Source organism: Mustelus asterias, chromosome 5, assembly GCF_964213995.1.
Source record: "Mustelus asterias chromosome 5, sMusAst1.hap1.1, whole genome shotgun sequence".
NCBI lineage: Eukaryota > Metazoa > Chordata > Chondrichthyes > Carcharhiniformes > Triakidae > Mustelus > Mustelus asterias.
Window position 1 is genome coordinate 95,147,463 of NC_135805.1, and position 22,628 is coordinate 95,170,090.

Consider the following 22,628-nt stretch of genomic DNA (forward strand, 5'->3'; position numbering starts at 1 on the left):
CGTGTTCCGCCAACTACAGGTACAGTTATAAAGGGACATCTTTACTAGACTAAGATGTATGCTGTGTTCCAAACAATGCTTCCATTACATTCTTCCATTTGGCAATAAGATCAAATCATTCACTTGCTGAAATGCAGCTCTATTCTAAACACTGAAGGTATTATCTGAATATTATTTTGCTATTCCTTTAAATAGGTATTCCCCATGATGCCCCAGATCATTCCAGATGGAACTTGCCAGTGACAAAAACTATTGAAAGAATCATAAAATAGAACCAGAGAATCGCTGCAGTGCAGAAGGAGGCCATTTGGCCCATCAAGTCTGTACTGAATTTCCGACAGAGCATCTTACCCAAGCCCTATCCCCGTAACCTCACGTATTTACCCCTCTAATTCCCCTAACCTATACATCTCGGGACAATTTATAATGGCCAGCCCACTGAACCTGCACATCTTTGGACATCATTTGCTGAAAATAACTCTGACAAACAAGTCCACAATGCTTTAACTTAGTAGCTACTATTGCGCATCCTTTCAATCCTAGTCCTTCCACTAAGGTGGTTTGCCAATGATTTGTAGCGTGATGGAATGAAGTAGTCCTTCCTTATGATTGGTTATGGGTCATTACTTCTTTAAAGGAGAAGGTAGAAAGTGCCATCATGTGAAATGTAATCCAGTTTTCAGAAGGTATTCCTTCATGGTAGTGATAAAAGGTGCTGGCAATGAAATATGTATCATCCGAACCTTCCACTGCCTCTACAAATATTCAGATATGAATACAGGAACACTTGCATTAGGAGGAAAGGAACATGAAGGATATCGCTCTACCACCTGTCTGTTGGGTTGATCAATGATGTTCAGTGCAGTGAAGGAAAGGTGATTGCAACTTGAAAAGTCGTTAACTTCTTTTGCATTGAATAGCCATGCACAGGCTGCTGGGGGTGGCATTCACTGCCTCCTTCCTTCAGGGCTAAATGCAAAGCTCCAGTGTTCTTGGATTTCTAATAGAAACTCTTCAACTGAAGAACCATTAAATTAGTGACTTGCTGCCCTTGCGAAACACCAGCCTCAGATACAGCTTCAACTCAGAACATGGTGCCTTAATCTTTTCACCTTTTTCCACGGCACTGGATTTTTCTCCATCGATTGCAGCTCCTTGTAGAAGGTCATAATTGCATTCCCTGAGACTCTGATGAATATTTAATAAATAAAAAAATAGAGCTGGTTCTGGGTAGTGTAACAACAGTGGGTGGAAGGTGTCGTTGCAGTCTGCCCTGGTAGTAAACCAACCATAAAAGCAAGTCCAGCCCAGAAAAACAGTCAATGACATGGCATATTCATTAGTTAACACTGAATTTTAAAAAAAATACTTTTCCAATTCAATCAAATCAAATTCAATTCAGAGTCTCAACAAGTTGAGACATTTCAGATCCAGGCTGACAAGACAGGGCGAGCGACCAAAATCACCCTGTCCTGGGCCTGATCTACATGAGCCAAGCTGATTGGAGAAGGGGGAGGTTCCTCCTCCAAGACTTGAGCTCATTTGCATCTTAGCCAAAAGGCCGAGATGCCGCTTTTAAAAATTGCTTCATATGAAACATATGAAGCTTCAGTGTAACCCAATGACCTCAACCAAGTGCAGCATCCAATCCATACTACACTTGATCTTAGCCAAAAGGCCGAGAAGCGACACTGAATACTTTGTATAGAAACAGTGGCCTAGAAATTGCCTGCAGATGGGCCCAGTATGCCTGGGAACACCCAATATTTGGCCATGAACCTTATTTACATTAGTAAGCTGCAAGCTGCCAAATTGATTTTGAATTTCAGCCCTCATTACTCCACACTTGCAGATATTTGTTCCACCCAAGGTGAAAAATGAATGTGGAAATCTCCGAAAAGCATGTTGATTGTTTTTGATTTGCTGATTCTAGTCAGGGCTGCAAAATACTAAATATAAACTCCTCCCTTTTATCTTCCTCATTATCAGAGGCAATGGTTTACACCCAGGTGTGGTTCCATGGACTGCGTTCACCGTTTTGGTCCCTGTTTTAAATGGCTAAACAGTGCCAGGATCAGGCAGTACATTGACCCAATCAATCAATAATTGCAGTTTTTATTTGTGAGCATTCACAAGAGCAGAAACAGTGGAAGATCTTGCATGTTTATATTGGATGAATGCAATCTGGATGATTTTCCTCACTTACTATGAAATGTGAAATCATAGGATCCCTACAGTGCAGGAGGAGGAATTTGGCCTATCGTGTCTGCACACCAACCACAATCCCACCCAGACCCTATACCTGCAACCCCACATATCTACCCTGCTAATCCCCGAACTAAAAGGTTAATTTAGCATGGCCAATAATCCTAACCTGCACATCTTTGGATTGTGGAAGGAAACCGGAGCACCTGAGGAAACCCACGCAGACACGGGGAGAATGTGCAAACTCCACACAGACAGTGACCTGAGGCTGGAATCGAAACCAGGTCCCTGGCTGATGCACCTCAATGAGCACCCGGAAACAAGGCTTTAGTACTGAAGGCTTTAATACATTAACAATGAAACTACTAACACAAATTCACCCGTTCAGACTGAAGGGGTCCTGCCGGAGCAGGGGGTCTTATACCCTGCTACCGGAGGCGGGACCCCACTGGAGTGTGCCATGATAACACTTAGGACAGGTAAACACCCTATCCCAACAACATAGTACAACCCCCATAACAACAACACCCTAGCCCAACAGTAACACAATAACAACCCCAGTGGTGAACCAACGATGGTTCACCACATTCACCCCTCCTTTAGGAACCAAAGGTGGCGGGGTGGATGAAAACAGACAATGACAAAAAAATAACAGGATTCACAAGTCCAGACGGTCTGGAGGACCACACCGACGCTGCGATCTTCTCAACACCGGTTGCGAAACCGGAGCAGGTGCTTGCGGTGGCTCTCTCAAAGCAACATCTGGCTGTCCCCTCAAAGACTCCCGGGCCGGCCGGCCCTGATGAGGCGATGGTGCAGGGGATCCTGGAACGTTTGGTGGTGGTGGTGGTGGTGATGGTGGCGCCGATCTCCGAGTCTCAGGCAAGCTGTACATGGGAGTAAAAGTGTTATGCACTGGTCCCGGTGCTGACCGCGCCACGTCTGGGGAAGTAATGAGGAGTAGTGGATCTGTGACTGGGGGAATAGGAGCGACAGGAGTTGCTACGTCCCCTGCGGGCGCCAGGTCTCTAATGGAGACAGTGTCCTCTCGCCCGTCAGGATATGCCACATAGGCATACTGAGGGTTGGCGTGGAGGAGTTGGACCGGTTCGACCAAGGGGTCGGACTTGCGAGCCCTCACATGGCGCTGCAGAAGGACGGGTCCTGGGTACGTCAACCAGGCTGGCAATGAGGTCCCCGAGGACGACTTCCGAGGGAATGAGAACATCCTCTCGTGGGGAGTAGCATTGGTTGCCGTACACAGGAGGGAGCGGATAGAATGGAGCGCATTTGGAAGGACCTCCTGCCACCGGGAGACTGGAAGGCCCTTGGATTTCAGTGCCAGTAGGACAGCCTTCCAGACTGTAGCATTCTCCCTTTCCACCTGTCCGTTACCCCTAGGGTTGTAGCTCGTGGTTCTACTAGAGGCAATCCCGAATGAGAGCAGGAATTGCCTCAAGTCGTTGCTCATGAACGACGAGCCCCTGTCGCTATGAATATAGCAGGGGTACCCGAACAGGGTAAAAAGCTCACTGAATGCCTTGATGACGGTGGCAGTCGACGTGTCCGCACAGGGGAAAACAAACGGAAACCGGGAAAATTCGTCTATTATGTTAAGAAAATAGACATTCCGATCCGTTGAGGGAAGGGGGCCCTTAAAATCTACACTCAGCCTCTCAAAAGGGCGAGTGGCCTTGACCAAATGTGCCCGGTCTGGTCGATAAAAGTGTGGTTTGCATTCTGCGCAAATCCGACAACTTCTAGTAACTGACCTGACCTCCTCCACCGAGTAGGGTAGGTTGCGGGCTTTTATGAAGTGGTAGAGTCTGGTGACCCCAGGATGACACAGATCATTGTGGAGAGCCTTCAAGCGGTCCTCCTGCATGATGGCGCATGTTCCGCGCGAGAGGGCATCCGAGGGCTCATTGAGCTTCCCTGGACGATACATAATATCGTAATTATAGGTGGAGAGCTCAATTCTCCACCGCAAGATCTTATCGTTCTTGATCTTGCCCCTCTGCGTGTTACTAAACATAAACGCCACGGATCGTTGATCCGTGATCAGGGTGAACCGCTTACCTGCCAGGTAATGGCGCCAGTGTCTGACTGCCTCCACAATGGCCTGAGCCTCCTTCTCCACCGCTGAGTGCCGATTTTCGGGGCCTTGAAGGGTGCGGGAAAAAAACGCGACGGGCCTGCCTGCCTGGTTTAGTGTGGCGGCTAGGGCGAAATCAGATGCATCACTCTCCACCTGGAAGGGGATGGATTCATCCACCGCGTGCATCGTGGCTTTCGAAATGTCGCTTTTCAAAACCTTGAAGGCCAATTGGGCCTCCGGCGTAAGTGGGAAGGTCGTGGACTTAATGAGCGGACGAGCTTTGTCCGCATAGTTGGGGACCCACTGTGCATAGTACGAAAAGAACCCGAGGCATCTCCTGAGTGCTTTCGTGCTAGCGGGCAAGGGAAGTTCAGTGAGTGGTCGCATACGGTCTGGATCAGGGCCAATGACCCCGTTTTCCACCACGTATCCGAGGATGGCTAACTTACGCGTACGGAATACGCACTTCTCCCTGTTATAGGTCAGATTCAGGCGAGATGCAGTGCGCAGAAAGTGTTGGAGATTCGTGTCATGGTCCTGCTGGTCATGGCCGCAGATGGTGACGTTATCCAGGTACGGGAAGGTAGCCCGCAACCCGTTCTGGTCCACCATTCGGTCCATAGCACGCTGGAAGACCGAGACCCCATTGGTGACACCAAATGGAACCCTGAGGAATTGGTATAGACGACCATCCGCCTCAAAGGCCGTATATTGTCGGTCCTCTGGGCGGATGGGGAGTTGATGGTAGGCGGACTTAAGGTCTATGGTAGAAAACACTCGGTACTGCGCAATCTGATTGACCATATCAGAAATGCGCGGGAGAGGATACGCATCCAGCTGCGTGTATCTATTAATGGTCTGACTATAGTCGATGACCATCCGAGGTTTGTTCCCGCTTTTGACTACCACGACCTGCGCTCTCCACGGACTAGCACTGGCCTGTATGATCCCTTCCTTGAGGAGCCGCTGAACCTCAGATCTAATAAAGATCCGGTCCTCAGCGCTGTAACGCCTACTTTTAGTAGCGATGGGCTTGCAGCCAGGTACCAGATTTTTAAAAAGGGATGGTGTCGTGATCTTCAGGGTGGATAGATTGCACGCGGGGCGTTTTGGGCAATTTGGAGGCTGCGGCTGGTTCCCTACGGCCAGTGAAGGGAGTGGCCCACCGTACTGTAGGATCACACTCTTCATGTGGACCATAAAATTTAGTCTGAGGAGAATTGGCGCGCAAAGGTGAGGTAACACAAGGAGCCTGTATTGCTCGTAGACTGTGCCCTGTACCTCAAGAGTTACCATACATCGTCCTTGGATCGGTACAGACCGGGACTGTGATGCCATGGAAATGGTCCGCTTGGCAGGGAAAACCCGGAGTCCACACCTTTTAGCAGTTTCAGGGTGTATGAAACTTTCGGTGCTCCCACTGTCAAACAGACAATTTACAGTTCTGCCACTAACCTTTACCTCCATCATAGAATGTTCCAGTCTGAAATGCCTGGTCTGATCCAGAGAGATCGACGCCACCGTTGGCCCCTGGGCGTCACTGCATGCTGCCGATGTGGATGCTGAGGACCCCTGCTGGTCGCTCCTAGTCATCGTGGACCATGATGGCCGCCCCCATGAATCGCACATGGGCGAGGGCGCCAAGCACAGCGACTCCTGGTGGTCTTCCTCCTCCTCTGTTTGCCACGATGGCGCCGTCCTGAGGTCGCACGTGGTCGGACCTCGTGGGTACTGCAGCGCCGAAGGAGATGGTCTCCGTTCTGGAGGGTTACAAGCTGCACTGCCGTTTTTAGGTTTGGACCTGCAGACTTTGCTGTAGTGGCCTTTTTTACCGCACTGGCTGCAGATTGCCGTTCTTGCCGGACACTGCTGCCGTGGATGCTTAGCCCCACCGCAAAAATAGCATCGCTGGCCCCCTGGAGCTGCCGCCGTCGTCGAATCGATCTGGGAGCGCGGGTTCGCGGGGCGAGGAGGGAGCAGAGCTTGCTCCAACCACGTTGACTGCACGTGGTCCTCGGGGTACAGCGCCAAGCTCTTCGACGCCGCCTCCAACCTCACGGCCATCCCCATTGCCTGGGTCAAGTTGAGTTTCCCCTTTTCTAGTAATTTAAGTCTGATATACGAGGACCCTACCCCTGCTACGAACGCGTCTCGGGCGAGGTCGTGCATGTACTGCTCGGCGGAGACGTCCTTACAGTCACAAGCCCTGGCAAGCTGCAGGAGTTCATTGGCGTAGTCTTCTATGGTCTCGCCCGACTGCCGACGTCGTGTAGCGAGGAGATAACGAGCGTGGATCTCGTTGGGTGGCGTAATGTACCTATTCTTTAGGAGCTCGACGGCACCCTGGTAAGTGGAAGCTGCACGAATGGCTAGGTAAATCGTGTCGCTTACCCTTGCGTGGAGGACCTGGAGTCTATCACTGTCCGTAGTGATAGCTACCGAGGCTGCCAGGTAGTCCTCGAAGCACTTCCACCAATGTTCGAACGTGTTAGCTGCACCGACCGCACGTGGGTCCAGTGTCAGACGATCCGGTTTTAGGATTTGCTCCATATTCTCAGTTAATGTATTAAATTGATGCACCTCAATGAGCACCCGGAAACAAGGCTTTAGTACTGAAGGCTTTAATACATTAACAATGAAACTACTAACACAAATTCACCCGTTCAGACTGAAGGGGTCCTGCCGGAGCAGGGGGTCTTATACCCTGCCACCGGAGGCGGGACCCCACTGGAGTGTGCCATGATAACACTTAGGACAGGTAAACACCCTATCCCAACAACATCGTACAACCCCCATAACAACAACACCCTAGCCCAACAGTAACACAATAACAACCCCAGTGGTGAACCAACGATGGTTCACCACACTGGCGCTGTGAGACGGCAGTGCTAACCACTGTGCCACCTTGCTGCAGAACTGTTTTGTCATGATTATCCCTTCCCAGCTTCGTTGTTGAACTGCAAGTACGGTAAATCTCCTCTAATGTGACTTGCATTACCATTTTTTCTCAGACTGATGTGAGCTTCCTGTACTTAATTATTTTCTTTATTCTCCCTGTGATTGGAACTTCATTCATTCCAAATTAGTGGGTCAAAAGCCCTCCTTTTGGAGCAAAAATGGGCTGCCCAATCAGACTACCATTCGTTGATAAAAAGAAATCTGCAATTTTTAACCTACCCTGATTAAGAGGGGCTTTCATTAAACTAAGAAACTTTTAAAAAGAATGAAACATCTGTTTTCAGGAAAACTAATTCAACTACTGTACCTCTTTTGATTAATTCAGTAATAGCTAACTGAAATATCTCAAAACTAATAGCATGACATGACTAACTAGCAAGTCTTGTTTAGCCCCATTCAATAACTGTTTCATTATTTCAAAACAAAAACATGCATGGACTGCATGCACCGCACCAACTGCATACTCAATTATATTTGCAACATACAAACATTAAAGAAATACTGTGCCATTAAATAATAATTTATTCTTACAACTGTAGCTTTATTAATTATTTAAGAAATAGCAAGGTTGCTTAGTCATGTGTTTTAATATTTAATTGCTCAAAAGAAACTTTAATTCCAAACAATCTTTGAACCACGACATAATCCATTGATTGAATATCTTAATCAAATTAAATCCCTTATACCGATGTTCTGTTTAATGTCCAAACCAGAGCAAAAACAAATCTATTTCTTATACTGGGGTAGCTGGCAATATCTGTCTTGAATCTGAAATAATCTCTTGAGGTCCAGTAAATTTCAAAAGAAAGATTTTGATGCTAAAATACTTTCAGCATCACAATTTTTACTTTCCAGCAACACAAAAGTGACAATAATTCTGGAGTTATGCTGGTGTCACTAATTTCCATAAAGTGCTGGGAGAGATGGGGGTGTCAGTTGGATTACATAGGCATTTTATAAAATGAAGTATAAATATTACATAATCACAAGAAAGTGCGGCACCTGAACATCTTCTCAAAATATTTGATATATACTGGCCGAGAAGAGTATAACCAACTAAATTCTCCTATGGTGAAGAAAATTGAGATCTGCAGTCATACATCTGGACCTGGTGCTGCTGGCCATGAACGTCATCCATTGGTTTTAATATAATCCCAACCTAAACTGATCAAGAACTGGCAAGCACTTATTTTTTTAAAGGCTTTTAGTTAAAGGGGTTGACAGTGAAGGGTGTTACTGAGAACACTATTCCCAAATGGAGCAAGGGACTGCAGTGAGAGATGCTGAAAGCCTTGTGGGTTAGAAGAAAACGAGAATGGTAGAAGATAAAATTGTGAAAAAAAAAGAGAAAGGTTGGAAAAGAGTAAGAATATTCCAAAAAAAAAACCGGAGTCAGGAGCAAGTACACAATGTACTTGGGACAAAGTAGGACAAGGGCAGCAGATACATGGGAACACCACCATCTGCAAGTTCTCCTCCAAGCCACTCACCATCCTGACTTGGAAATATAATTGCCGTTCCTTCGCAGTCGCTGGGTCAAAATCCTGGAATTCCCTCCCTAACAATCCACAGCACGTGGACTGCAGCATTTCAAGAAGGCAACTCACCACTACCTTCTCAAGGTCAACTAGGAATGGGCAATAAATGCTGGCTGGCCAGCAATGCCCATGTCCTATGAATGAATGAGAGAAAAACAATTGGAGAGTTAGAAGCATTGGTACCTTCAGAGAAATATGATAAAATAATAAGAGAGCAAGGAAAAAAGAAACAAAGAAAGATGCCCTAGCTGGTTCTATTGAACTGTATGCATATGAATAGGAAGTAGTCTGGGATATAATTCTCAATATATATTACAAGCCATCCAACAGTGGAGATTAAATAAAATCTGCAAACAGTCCAAAGAGGGGCCTATATAATTGCAGCAAGACATCCCTGCTCCTGTACTCAAATCCATTCGCTATGAAGGCCAATATACCATTAGCCCTCTTTACTGCCTGCTGCACCTGCATGCTTACCTTCAGTGACTGGTGTACGAGGACAACCAGGTTCCCATGCACATGCCCTTCTCTTAATTTATAGCTATTTAGATAATAATCTGCCTTCTTGTTTATGCGACCAAAGTGGATAACCTCACATTTATCCGCATTATATTGCATCTGCCATGCATTTGCCCACTCACTCAGCTTGTACAAATCACACTGAAGCATCTCTTTAGTAGGCATGGTTAGTAGGTTTGCAGATGACACCAAGATTGGTGACACAGTGGACAGTGAAGAAGGTTATCTAGAATTGTAATGCAATCTTGGGGGCATCCACCCAACCCCCTTCTTTGGTATATTGACCATTGTGTGGGTGCTGTTCCTTGCTGTCACTCTAACATTGTAAATTTTATTCATTATGCTTCTAATTTCTTTCCAATTCTTGTGATCAGGTGATTCATCTCTGACTCCTCCTTTCCCTTTCCAGACTTCTCCTTTTTCCCTTTTTCTCTTAAATAACATCCTGTTCACTTCTATGTCTATCTGGATTTTGTTTCTTCCCATCTCATTCTCCCAATTTCTCTGCCTTTGTCAAATCTGCTAGCTTTCACACCAGAGCTCTGAAATGTCCTCCTTTACTCACCCAAAGATTCCCCTCTGCTCAGCAGAGCATTCGAGGCAAGGTACTAACATGGATTGACGATTGGCTGTCAGACAGAAGGCAGAGAGTTGGGATAAAAGGTTCTTTCTCAGAATGGCAACCGGTGACAAGTGGTGTCCCGCAGGGTTCAGTGTTGGGGCCACAGCTGTTCTCTTTATATATTAACGATCTAGATGACGGGACTGGGGGCATTCTGGCCAAGTTTGCCGATGATACAAAGATAGGTGGAGGGGCAGGTAGTATTGAGGAGGTGGGGAGGCTGCAGAAAGATTTAGACAGTTTAGGAGAGTGGTCCAAGAAGTGGCTGATGAAATTCAACGTGGGCAAGTGCGAGGTTGTGCACTTTGGAAAAAAGAATAGAGGCATGGACTATTTTCTAAACGGTGACAAAATTCATAATGCTAAAGTGCAAAGGGACTTGGGAGTCCTAGTCCAGGATTCCCTAAAGGTAAACTTGCAGGTTGAGTCCGTAATTAAGAAAGCAAATGTAATGTTGTCATTTATCTCAAGAGGCTTGGAATACAAAAGCAGGGATGTACTTCTGAGGCTTTATAAAGCACTGGTTAGGCCCCATTTGGATACTGTGAGCAATTTTGGGCCCCACACCTCAGGAAGGACATACTGGCACTGGAGCGGGTCCAGCGGAGATTCACACGGATGATCCCAGGAATGGTAGGCCTGACATACGATGAACGTCTGAGGATCGTGGGATTATATTCATTGGAGTTTAGGAGGTTGAGGGGAGATCTGATAGAAACTTACAAGATAATGAACGGCTTAGATCCACTGGAGCAAGCTGAGAGGGGTGATTGAAAGCAGCAGTGCTGGTAAGAGATTAATTGAATTGAATTGTTTATTTATTTAATTAGTCAGCTAGTGTGTGTATTTTTTTGGCCTTTACTTTAACAGCAGTTTTTCAAGTTTAAAGTGAAAACTAGAAGTGGGCAGCAAAGGAATCTGGGAAGGGTTTTTATTTTAACTTTAAAAGTCAGTTACCTGGGAGGTTCCCCCTCATTGATCCACTGGAGCAAGCTGAGAGGGGTGATTGAAAGCAGCAGTGCTGGTAAGAGATTAATTGGATTAATTGAATTGTTTATTTATTTAATTAGTCAGTTAGTGTGTGTATTTTTTTGGCCTTTACTTTAACAGCAGTTTTTCAAGTTTAAAGTGAAAACTAGAAGTGGGCAGCAAAGGAGTCTGGGAAGGGTTTTTATTTTAACTTTAAAAGTCAGTTACCTGGGAGGTTCCCCCTCATTGATCCACTGGAGCAAGCTGAGAGGGGTGATTGAAAGCAGCAGTGCTGGTAAGAGATTAATTGGATTAATTGAATTGTTTATTTATTTAATTAGTCAGCTAGTGTGTGTATTTTTTTGGCCTTTACTTTAACAGCAGTTTTTCAAGTTTAAAGTGAAAACTAGAAGTGGGCAGCAAAGGAGTCTGGGAAGGGTTTTTTAAGCGCGTGAAGTATAAAAGGTAGGCTGCAGTATACGGCGGGCAGCGTCGGGAGCGGGCAGTGGAGTGTGTGGGAAGCAGAGTGTGAGCTATAAGACTTTGGCTCACAGGGCTTGAGTGTGTGGGAAGCAGAGTGTGAGCTATAAGACTTTGGCTCACAGGGCTTGAGTGTGTGGGAAGCAGAGTGTGAGCTATAAGACTTTGGCTCACAGGGCTTGAGTGTGTGGGAAGCAGAGTGTGAGCTATAAGACTTTGGCTCACAGGGCTTGAGTGTGTGGGAAGCAGAGTGTGAGCTATAAGACTTTGGCTCACAGGGCTTAGGCTGAAAGGGCGAGTAGGGGTGAGTTGAATTCATTTTTGCACTTTCTACCTGGTACTGGCAAGGTATCTAGAGGGGATGGGTGTGCAGGCAGTGCAATGTTCCTCTTGCACTATGTTTGAGGTGAGGGACGACGACAGTGTCCCTACTGATTACACCTGTGGGAAGTGCACCCATCTGCAGCTCCTCCAAAACCGTGTTAGGGAACTGGAGCTGGAGTTGGATGAACTTAGGATCATCAGGGACGCAGAGATGGCCATAGACACAAGCTTTAGGAATACAGTTACTCCGAGGATTGAAAACAGATGGGTGACGGTGAGAGGGGCTGGGAGGAAGCAGTCCGTGCAGGGATCCCCGGTGGTCGTTCCCCTTAGCAACAAGTATTCCGCTTTGGATACGGTTGAGGGGGATGACATACCAGTGGGGAGCCGCAGTGAGAGGATCTCCAGCACTGTGTCCGTCTCTGTGGCTCGGGAGGGAAAGGGGGAGAGCGGGAGGGCGATAGTTATTGGGGACTCGTTAGTTAGAGGGATAGATAGGAGGTTCTGTGGCAGCAAAAGAGACTCACGGATGGTATGTTGCCTACCGGATGCCAAGGTCCGTGATGTCTCAGACCGTGTTTTCCAGATTCTGAAGGGGGAGGGGAAACAGTCACAAGTCGTGGTGCACATTGGTACCAATGACATAGGTAAGAGAAGGGACGGGGATTTAAAGCAGGAATTTCTGGAGCTGGGCTGGAAGCTGAGAGCCAAGACGAAACAAGTGGTCATCTCTGGTACGTTGCCGGTACCACGTGATAGCGAGTTGAGGAACAGGGAGAGAGTGCAGTTAAATATGTGGTTGCAGGGATGGTGTAGGAGGGAGGGTTTCAGATACGTGGATAATTGGAACACGTTCTGGGGAAGGTGGGACCTGTACAAACAGGACGGGGTGCACCTGAACCAGAGGGGCACCAATATCCTCGGAGGGAAATTTGTTACGGCTCTTCAGGGGGGTTTAAACTAATTTGTCAGGGGAGTGGGAAAGGGAGTTGTAGTCCAGAAGTCAGTGAGGGTGGTGAGGTATTGGGGAAGGTATCAGGGTCAAGGGTGGGTACTGGTAGACAGGAAGGTGGGTTGAAGTGTGTCTACTTCAATGCAAGGAGCATCCGGAACAAGGTAGATGAACTTGGGGCGTGGATTGGTACTTGGGACTACGATGTTGTGGCCATTACGGAGACGTGGGTAGAACAAGGACAGGAATGGTTGTTGGACGTTCTGGGGTATAGATGTTTCACTAAGTGTAGGGAAGCTGGTAAAAGAGGTGGAGGAGTGGCATTGTTAATCAAGGATAGTTTAACGGCTGCGGAAAGGCACTTCGTGGGGGATCTGCACACTGAGGTAATATGGGCTGAAGTTAGAAATAGGAAAGGAGCGGTCACATTGCTAGGAGTTTACTATAGGCCCCCAAATAGTAATAGAGATGTGGAGGAAGAAATTGCTAAGCAGATTATGGATATGTGTGGGGGTCACAGGGTAGTTGTCATGGGGGACTTTAACTTTCCAAATATTGATTGGAACCTTTGTAGGTCAAATAGTTTGGATGGGGCAGTTTTTGTGCAGTGTGTGCGGGAGGGTTTCCTGACACAATATGTGGATGGGCCGACTAGAGGTGAGGCCACATTGGATTTGGTACTGGGAAATGAACCGGGCCAAGTGTTAGATTTGGTTGTGGGAGAGCAATTTGGAGATAGTGACCACAATTCGGTGTCTTTTGTTATTGCAATGGAGAGGGATAGGGCCGTACGGCAGGGCAAGGTTTACAATTGGGGGAGGGGTAATTATGATGCGATTAGGCAAGAATTAGGGGGCATAAGTTGGGAACAGAAACTGTCAGAGAAAGGAACTAATGAAAAGTGGAATTTTTTCAAGGAACAAATACTGGATGTCCTTGATAGGTATGTTCCTGTCAGGCAGGGAGGAAATGGCCGAGTGAGGGAACCATGGTTCACAAAAGAGGTGGAATGTCTTGTGAAAAGGAAGAGGGAAGCTTATGTAGGGATGAGGAAACAAGGTTCAGATGGCTCGACTGAGGGTTACAAGTTAGCAAGGAATGAGCTGAAAAAGGGGCTTAGGAGAGCTAGGAGGGGACATGAGAAGTCCTTGGCGGGTCGGATCAAGGAAAACCCCAAGGCTTTTTACTCTTATGTGAGGAATAAAAGAATGACCAGGGTGAGGTTAGGGCCGGTCAAGGACAGTAGTGGGAACTTGTGTATGGAGTCAGTAGAGATAGGCGAGGTGATGAATGAATACTTTTCTTCAGTGTTCACCAAGGAGAGGGGCCATGTTTTTGAGGAAGAGAAGGTGTTACAGGCTAATAGGCTGGAGGAAATAGATGTTCGGAGGGAGGATGTCTTGGCAGTTTTGAATAAACTGAAGGTCGATAAGTCCCCTGGGCCTGATGAAATGTATCCTAGGATTCTTTGGGAGGCAAGGGATGAGATTGCAGAGCCTTTGGCGTTGATCTTTGGGTCCTCGCTGTCCACGGGGATGGTGCCAGAGGACTGGAGAATGGCGAATGTTGTTCCTCTGTTTAAGAAAGGGAATAGAAATGACCCTGGTAATTATAGACCGGTTAGTCTTACTTCGGTGGTTGGTAAATTGATGGAAAGGGTCCTTAGGGATGGGATTTACGACCATTTAGAAAGATGCGGATTAATCCGAGATAGTCAGCACGGATTCGTGAAGGGCAAGTCGTGCCTCACAAATTTGATAGAATTTTTTGAGGAGGTAACTAAGTGTGTTGATGAAGGTAGGGCAGTTGATGTCATATACATGGATTTTAGTAAGGCGTTTGATAAGGTCCCCCATGGTCGGCTTATGATGAAAGTGAGGAGGTGTGGGATAGAGGGAAAGTTGGCCGATTGGATAGGCAACTGGCTGTCTGACCGAAGACAGAGGGTGGTGGTGGATGGAAAATTTTCGGATTGGAGGCAGGTTGCTAGCGGTGTGCCGCAGGGATCAGTGCTTGGTCCTCTGCTCTTTGTGATTTTTATTAATGACTTAGAGGAGGGGGCTGAAGGGTGGATCAGTAAATTTGCTGATGACACCAAGATTGGTGGAGTAGTGGATGAGGTGGAGGGCTGTTGTAGGCTGCAAAGAGACATAGATAGGATGCAAAGCTGGGCTGAAAAATGGCAAATGGAGTTTAACCCTGATAAATGTGAGGTGATTCATTTTGGTAGGACTAATTTAAATGTGGATTACAGGGTCAAAGGTAGGGTTCTGAAGACTGTGGAGGAACAGAGAGATCTTGGGGTCCATATCCACAGATCTCTAAAGGTTGCCAGTCAAGTGGATAGAGCTGTGAAGAAGGCCTTTAGTGTGTTAGCTTTTATTAACAGGGGGTTGGAGTTTAAGAGCCGTGGGGTTATGCTGCAACTGTACAGGACCTTGGTGAGACCACATTTGGAATATTGTGTGCAGTTCTGGTCACCTCACTATAGGAAGGATGTGGAAGCGCTGGAAGGAGTGCAGAGGAGATTTACCAGGATGCTGCCTGGTTTGGAGGGTAGGTCATATGAGGAAAGGTTGAGGGAGCTAGGGCTGTTCTCTCTGGAGCGGAGGAGGCTGAGGGGAGACTTAATAGAGGTGTATAAAATGATGAAGGGGATAGATAGAGTGAACGTTCAAAGACTATTTCCTCGGGTGGATGGAGCTATTACAAGGGGGCATAACTATAGGGTTCGTGGTGGGAGATACAGGACGGATATCAGAGGTAGGTTCTTTACGCAAAGAGTGGTTGGGGTGTGGAATGGACTGCCTGCAGTGATAGTGGAGTCAGACACTTTAGAAACATTTAAGCGGTTATTGGATAGGCACATGGAGCACACCAGGATGATAGGGAGTGGGATAGCTTGATCTTGGTTTCAGATAAAGCTCGGCACAACATCGTGGGCCGAAGGGCCTGTTCTGTGCTGTACTGTTCTATGTTCTAGATAGGATGGACGTAGGGAAGTTGTTTCCATTAGCAGGGGAGACTAGGACGCGGGGGCACAGCCTTAGAATAAAAGGGAGTCACTTTAGAACAGAGATGAGGAGAAATTTCTTCAGCCAGAGAGTGGTAGGTCTGTGGAATTCATTGCCACAGAGGGCTGTGGAGGCCGAGACGTTGAGCGTCTTCAAGACAGAAATTGATAAATTCTTGATTTCTCGAGGAATTAAGGGCTATGGGGAGAGAGCGGGTAAATGGAGTTGAAATCAACCATGATTGAATGGTGGAGTGGACTCGATGGGCCGAATGGTCTTACTTCCGCTCCTATGTCTTATGGTCTAAGTCCACTGGTGCCCAACAATAGAAACAGAATAACTGTAACAGTTACCACAGGAACAAGTGCCATGGAAATGATACTACTCAGACAGGGAACATTTCCCAAACAGCCAATGACAATGCGCATATGTACCATTTAAGAGACCTGCAAGATCTAATGACTATTTGTGCAATGCATGTGCAGTGAGTGACGAGAATAACGAACAGTTTAATGCACGAGAACAGTTATGGTTTAGGGGGTGTATTAGATAACTCACAGTTACACATGATAGTGCATGAAAATTTGTATTTTCTTTGTTAAGAAAGGGGAGGCATTTGTGTTTTGAAATGCAATCATTACTACGTCCTATCTGGCTTGCTGCAGTCATGTGACCTCTGCGATGCGGCAATCTCACAAAGAAGGACGGTTTGAGTCACTGGATAGTGGAAGTGGAAGGAGTGAATAGGCATGTTTTAATTCTCCTACATATGTTCAGAAAGATGTTCACAACCAGAAGTGGTGAAAGAATGAACCCAAGTCAGAGGAACAATACCTCAAGAAAGAAGGAATGGATGGGAATATGTACTTGATGGTGGGATCACATTGTATATAAATGCATATTATAAGATGGTGGAAATGTTAGATAATAATCTAATGAATGTACAGGCCAGGGAGAAAGTGAAAAATCAGGAGAAATTTAGAGGATTTAGGAAAATAGGTCAAAATTGCTCAAATGCTCTGCTGAGCAGAGGGGAATCTTTGGGTGAGTAAAGGAGGACATTTCAGAGCTCTGGTGTGAAAGCTAGCAGATTTGACAAAGGCAGAGAAATTGGGAGAATGAGATAGGAAGAAACAAAATCCAGATAGACATAGAAGTGAACAGGATGTTATTTAAGAGAAAAAGGGAAAAAGGAGAAGTCTGGAAAGGGAAAGGAGGAGTCAGAGATGAATCACCTGATCACAAGAATTGGAAAGAAATTAGAAGCATAATGAATAAAATTTACAATGTTAGAGTGACAGCAAGGAACAGCACCCACACAATGGTCAATATACCAAAGAAGGGGGTTGGGTGGATGCCTGAATAGACCTAGGATAAACTGGATTCAACATATTGTGTAACCGAAGAAAACAGCTAATAGCTGGTATACGTGGGAACTCTGGTAGTCACACTTTTTATCTGGGGAAAGTGAGTTGAGTTATTCAAGATAAGAACAAGTTCAAGTAGTCAAAGGATGAAGTTGATGCACAGGGACTAGTTGGATCATTACACCAAGAAAAAACAAAGTACCTGGTGAGTGCTGAATGAATGGGGTGTCTTTATGTCCTAGGTAAAAGGAAAAGAATTGGAGGTACAGAATCTGAAATTCTTAAAGTGGTACAGAGCATCAGGGAGTCACAGATGCAGGTTAATAGAGAATGGACAAGGGAGGAAAGAAACGATTCAGGGCAAGAGGGAATTATTTCAGTGCAATAGGAGAAAATTAAAAGAATTGGTCTACATTACAAGGAGATTCTTGCTTGTATGCCTTCGGGAGGGGCAGCAACAGGCCAAATGGAGTTCGAGAACAATGAGATTGGAGGCAGTGGAATGACCTCAAATAGTGCACCAACTGGAGGAGTGTCCAATCACTGACAGTATCTTCTAGATTTCTAAATTATTCTCAGCATGTGTGGATTCCTGAAGTTGCAGTTAGTTTCAGAAGAGTAATGACAGTAAACACTGGCAGCTTTGCCATCGTAGCAAAATTCAGGCAGTTGTTTCTGATCATAAATTTATTTTTGGATTTTTCCTGATGTAGATTAAATATTTTTTTCTAATAATGTTATAAATTTACTTTTCACCAATTTAAATTTATAGCATCTTATCGTGCTGTCCAGGCTGAGAAAATATAAAATTTTCATCTTATCTATGCAGCTCACACAGTGTATATGTCAATATGATGACCCTTTTAACTGCACACACAGGGCAGATCTGATAAGTGCATTGTAATGTCACAGCATAACCTTATTTACCTAGAAATTACAGTTGGTATTAGCAAACAAACATTTAACACATTCATATAACATTTCTTTGTCCGTTGCTTTAGGAAAAACATTATACCAATTAAAATAAACAGGTCAACTTCTGTGTTAACATAATTGACAGAGGAATGTTGAAAAACGTGTCTGATAAAATATTAGCAACAGCAATTTCTAGGCTATTCTTCACTGTTCGCTTTTAAATTGTTTTTGCTACATAGCCTTGGCATTGAAGATATCAAATACAAATAGTATGAGGCACCAAAAGCTCCCACATCTTCATAGAAGATGCTCCTTTGTGCCTTGCTTGTTACTTCAAAAATGAAACAGGAGAACTATTATCGTACACTTAGCTAAAAAAGTATTACCAAATCATTTGCATTTTAGTCAAACTGTCTTGTCCAACACCTGTGAGTAACTTTATTTCAGATAACTGAAAATGAGTATTATACACATTCATTAAATAGTTTTATTGGTGTACAGCCATCAGTTTCTTAGTAGATTAAATATTTGATAGTCAAAAGCTTTTAAGAGGTGCCCATTTGTGCCTCAAAAATAAGCATAATTTAAAGAACCTCCTCAAAAGCCCGCAAATGGGCACAATTGGCAGAAACTCGCCATGAGTAATGTGATCTGGAAGCATGGCCAGTTTTGTGAGCAAGGCTGGCTACTGGTGCTATGTCCTTAAACATGTGCAAAGAATCACAGAAACTTGATCTGCACTGAACGTAACGTGAGCTTGAATTTCCTCATTTTTTTGCACTGGCTTGGTCAACCTCAGGCAAACTGCACTGAAAAGACAGTTAGATATTAATGAAATTGGCAGGAAACTCGGATGTAAATAAACATTGGCAAAAAGGATTGCACAAATTTGGAGAATTGTGAGAGCAAGCTCCTGAATATACCGCAACAGGGAATTTTGCCCACAATCTAAATTTGAGGTGTAGTTTACAAAGAGTTGTTAGCCAGGGGGATAAAGTTGAATATTGATAACATTACCAGCAGGAGAAGGACTGAAGGAATTATTCAGCCCAGCTAGTTTAACAGCCAGAAACCCATGATGTTTCAGTAATCTGGTCAATTCAACCACAAATCAATTCAGCTCCCTGTACTTAAGTTTAGTAATGCCTCCCAGAAAACGTCATCAGTATCATTAATGTGTACAACTTGAACCATTATCAGAGAAAATCCAAACAATAACATATTGATTAATCAATACCCTCCATCTACTTTTTAAAAGGAATTACAATGGTGAAGGTCACTTTTCAGAGTAAAATATCCAACCCATTTAATCTTTATGAATTGCGTTCTCCTAATTCCTTATGATAATTGAGATAATTTAGCCTCAGCTCTGAATGCAACATTTCTCTGTTGAAAGAAAACAGGAGCCAGCTATACAAAGAGCTGTCGTAAATGCTTAACTGGGAGGATTTGTAATTTTTTAAAAAGCACTTTTTAAAAAAGGAACCAAGGGTGTCATAATTTTGTTTTAATAATCACGTTATTCAGTAGCACATCATGCTAATTTGAATCAAAACCTAATTTCAACTATTAAAGTGCTGTCAATATTTAATTTTAAAAATTATAAACAAATGGTACAAATAAATTTGACCAGTATCAATGGAAAGTTTATTTTTCTCAATAGAAAAACTTGGAACTTTTGAATAAAATGCAGCTTCCCTTACTCAGGACATTAAATGTTTTTTTTAGACTTGCCTGTAAGACAGAAATGAACATGCTAACCTGAGCTACGGTTCAGAGGTTTAGAGGCTTTGACTGCCCTTCTTCATTCAGTGAAACTCAAACTGAGACAACCATTTCCTGTGCTGTGTACAATACCGTGACAACTACTGGAGAAATGTTAACACTATAATTTGCTGCAGCATGAATTTTCGGCAAGCAGTTTTCACACTGATTTCTTTATCTTTACAAAATCAGCATTCTAGACCACCCAAAACACCATGATACCCTAACCTTGCATATGGGACAATAATCAGTGAAAAGATTTTTAAAAATATATATACTTGACTAAAATATACCCATCTAAATCTGGTACACTTCTTTTCTTGGCTGTTATCACACAAGCCGTGTCTTGCCTTCCAACAGCTAGTTGTTAGCAACTCTTAATCTAATATATATTAAAAAGCAAGTGGACTCATAATTCCCAAGGTGCTAGAACAGTAGGTGGCACTGTCAACATAACAGATCGAACATAGTAAGGGCCAACCTAATATTTAGCAAAACCTGAAACAGCATTCTGATTCAATCCCATGTTCCCATGTACTTTAGACACAGCAACAACTTTGGCATTACAAGAACGATCCAGTGAGCAGCTCCACCCATTAGCATCAACCCACACCATCCTTGACCCTCCACAACATTTCCCTGCCCACTACCCACCCAAGTGAGACTTTAGCTTTCCAAATGCTGTACAAGTTTTTAAACCCTTCTTCAGCTTCACTCTTTTCCCAGCAGAAGGAAACTGAAAAGAACACAATCACAAATGAAACCTAAAGCTATGGATGACCAGGTATCCCCAAATACCCTTTAACAGCAACAACTTACATTTAAACAGCACCTTTAACATAGTAAGACATCCCAAGATACTTCACAGGAGTATGATAAAAAAAAAGGTGACTTAGAACGCTCAACTCAGCAATAATCGTGGACAAATGTTCTCTAATTTTACTCAGATGCCACTATATTTCTTGCTTACTTTTCAAATACTGTTTCATTAACATTCAACATATGCTAAAATACTTGCCAATGCTTACTGAAGAAAATTTAGATGAAGACTGTTCAGATGGTGACAAATTAGTTTCAATTGTTCAAATGGAAAGAGTTCTCTTCCTTCCTAAGAAATCTCTAACAGTAAATCGACTGCTTATGATATGCATTCCGAGTTCTGATAAATTCAACAAGATAGTGATTGTATGGAGTTTTATTGCAGAGTTGGAAACCACACAACCAAGATCTGATTAAATGTAAACTGAGCCCTTCCAGAAAAGCTTCAGTGCAAAATTTGCTGATGGAAATCAAGTTAATTCTACTCGTTCTGTTAATTATTTGTAAACTTACGAAACAATCTGATCATGAATCTAAATGCACCATCATAAAAATCCATGACCTTTGAAACTTTCCAATATGTCAAGAAGTGCTTTTGTACTAAGGAAGTTACAGATTAAAAAATTAGTTCAGAGCTGAAGAATCCATGGGGTAGGGGGGAATGGAGATAGGGGAATGAGAGAGCTGACATACGAAAATGTCTCCCTCTCCCGACTGCTCCAACTCTACTTCCCCCAACTCCTCTACTGTCTCTCTAATGTCAGATTCCTAGTCTGATAATCCACTCTTGGGTGAGCCACAATTTCTCCCATTAAACACTGGGCAGACTTGAGTTACCATCTCCATACCTTCTTCCAATACTATCTATCTGCACCGGTGACTCCATTTCCCTCCTCAGTCATTGCCCCAAGCCAAACTATACTGTTTGCAATTCTGGTAGTCAACTCCTGTGTTCGATCCCAAGTTTAGATTGAGATCCCACTCGTCTTGAATCCTGCCTCAGACCACTTGCCACTGAAACCCTCATCCATATCATTAACACGACCAAACTCAACTATTGCAATGTTTTCACGACCAAACTCAACTATTGCAATGTTTTCATGACTAACCTCTCATCCTTCACAAACTGAAGCCCATGCAAAATATTGCTATATGTATCCAATCTCACATTAGATCCCAATCACCAACATTCCCATCTTGCTGACTTACACTAGCTCACAGTCCTCCAACCTCTTGCAATTAAAAAATTTCAGCCATCCATTTAAACCTGTTCATGTCCTCACACTTCAAACGCTGTAACCTCATTCAACCCTGCAACTTTCCCATGAGCTCTTCATGCCATAGAGCACATACTCACAGGTCGTGAATAGTTAGTCTTCAGGGCTTGTCTGCAGAAGATGGTCTCAGTGGAATGTGGGTCAATTTTAGGCTTCACTTGTCTTCAAATTTCCATTTCATTATTATTTTTTGGTTATTGTGGTTTTTGATACATTTGTCAATTAGTCTTAAAAGTCTATAAGTTATTTCAGTTCAGTGAGCCGTGTTACTGCCATTTTAAGAAGGGGAGGCGATGGCGTACAGGTATTGTCGCTGGACGAATAATCCAGAAACCCAAGGTAATTTCTGAGGACCTGGATTCGACTCCCACCATGGCAGATGGTGAAATTTGAATTTCATAAAAACCTGGAATTAAGAATCTACTGATGACTATGAAACTATTGTCAGTTGTCATTAAGACCCAGCTGGTTCACTAATGTCCTTTCGGGAAGGAAATCTACTGTCTTTACCTGGTCTGGCCTACATGTAACTCCAGATCCACAGCACTGTGGTTGACGCTTAAATGCCCTCAGGGATGGGCAATAAATGCTGGCCCAGCCAGTGATGCCCACATCCCATGAATAAAACAAAATGTTACCAATTACAACTGCTCAAATTGGCACACCTGGTCTGTGCTAATTCCTCAAACACTGTAAAAAGTATTAATTGTGGAAGCTGTTTTTGAAGCTGTCACGTAATGTTGGTCCAGCCCCATTGAAACCAATTAGTCTGGTATCAATATGGAACGAACACCACCTAACAACACA

General features: G+C 44.4%; 1 protein-coding gene across 3 annotated transcripts in view; it reads right to left on the bottom strand.

Annotated features, from left to right (window-relative positions):
- ldah (lipid droplet associated hydrolase) overlaps positions 1–22,628 on the bottom strand; it is a 265,023-nt gene that overhangs the window by 236,040 nt on the left and 6,355 nt on the right. Inside the window, exon 1 of one of the 3 annotated variants that reach the window (XM_078213074.1) lies at positions 20,754–20,826. The exons of the other annotated variants lie outside the window; for them this stretch is intronic. The gene's annotated coding sequence lies outside the window, so the exon portion shown is untranslated. Of the gene's footprint in view, positions 1–20,753; positions 20,827–22,628 lie in introns of those variants that run through there. 3 annotated transcript variants of the gene reach the window in all.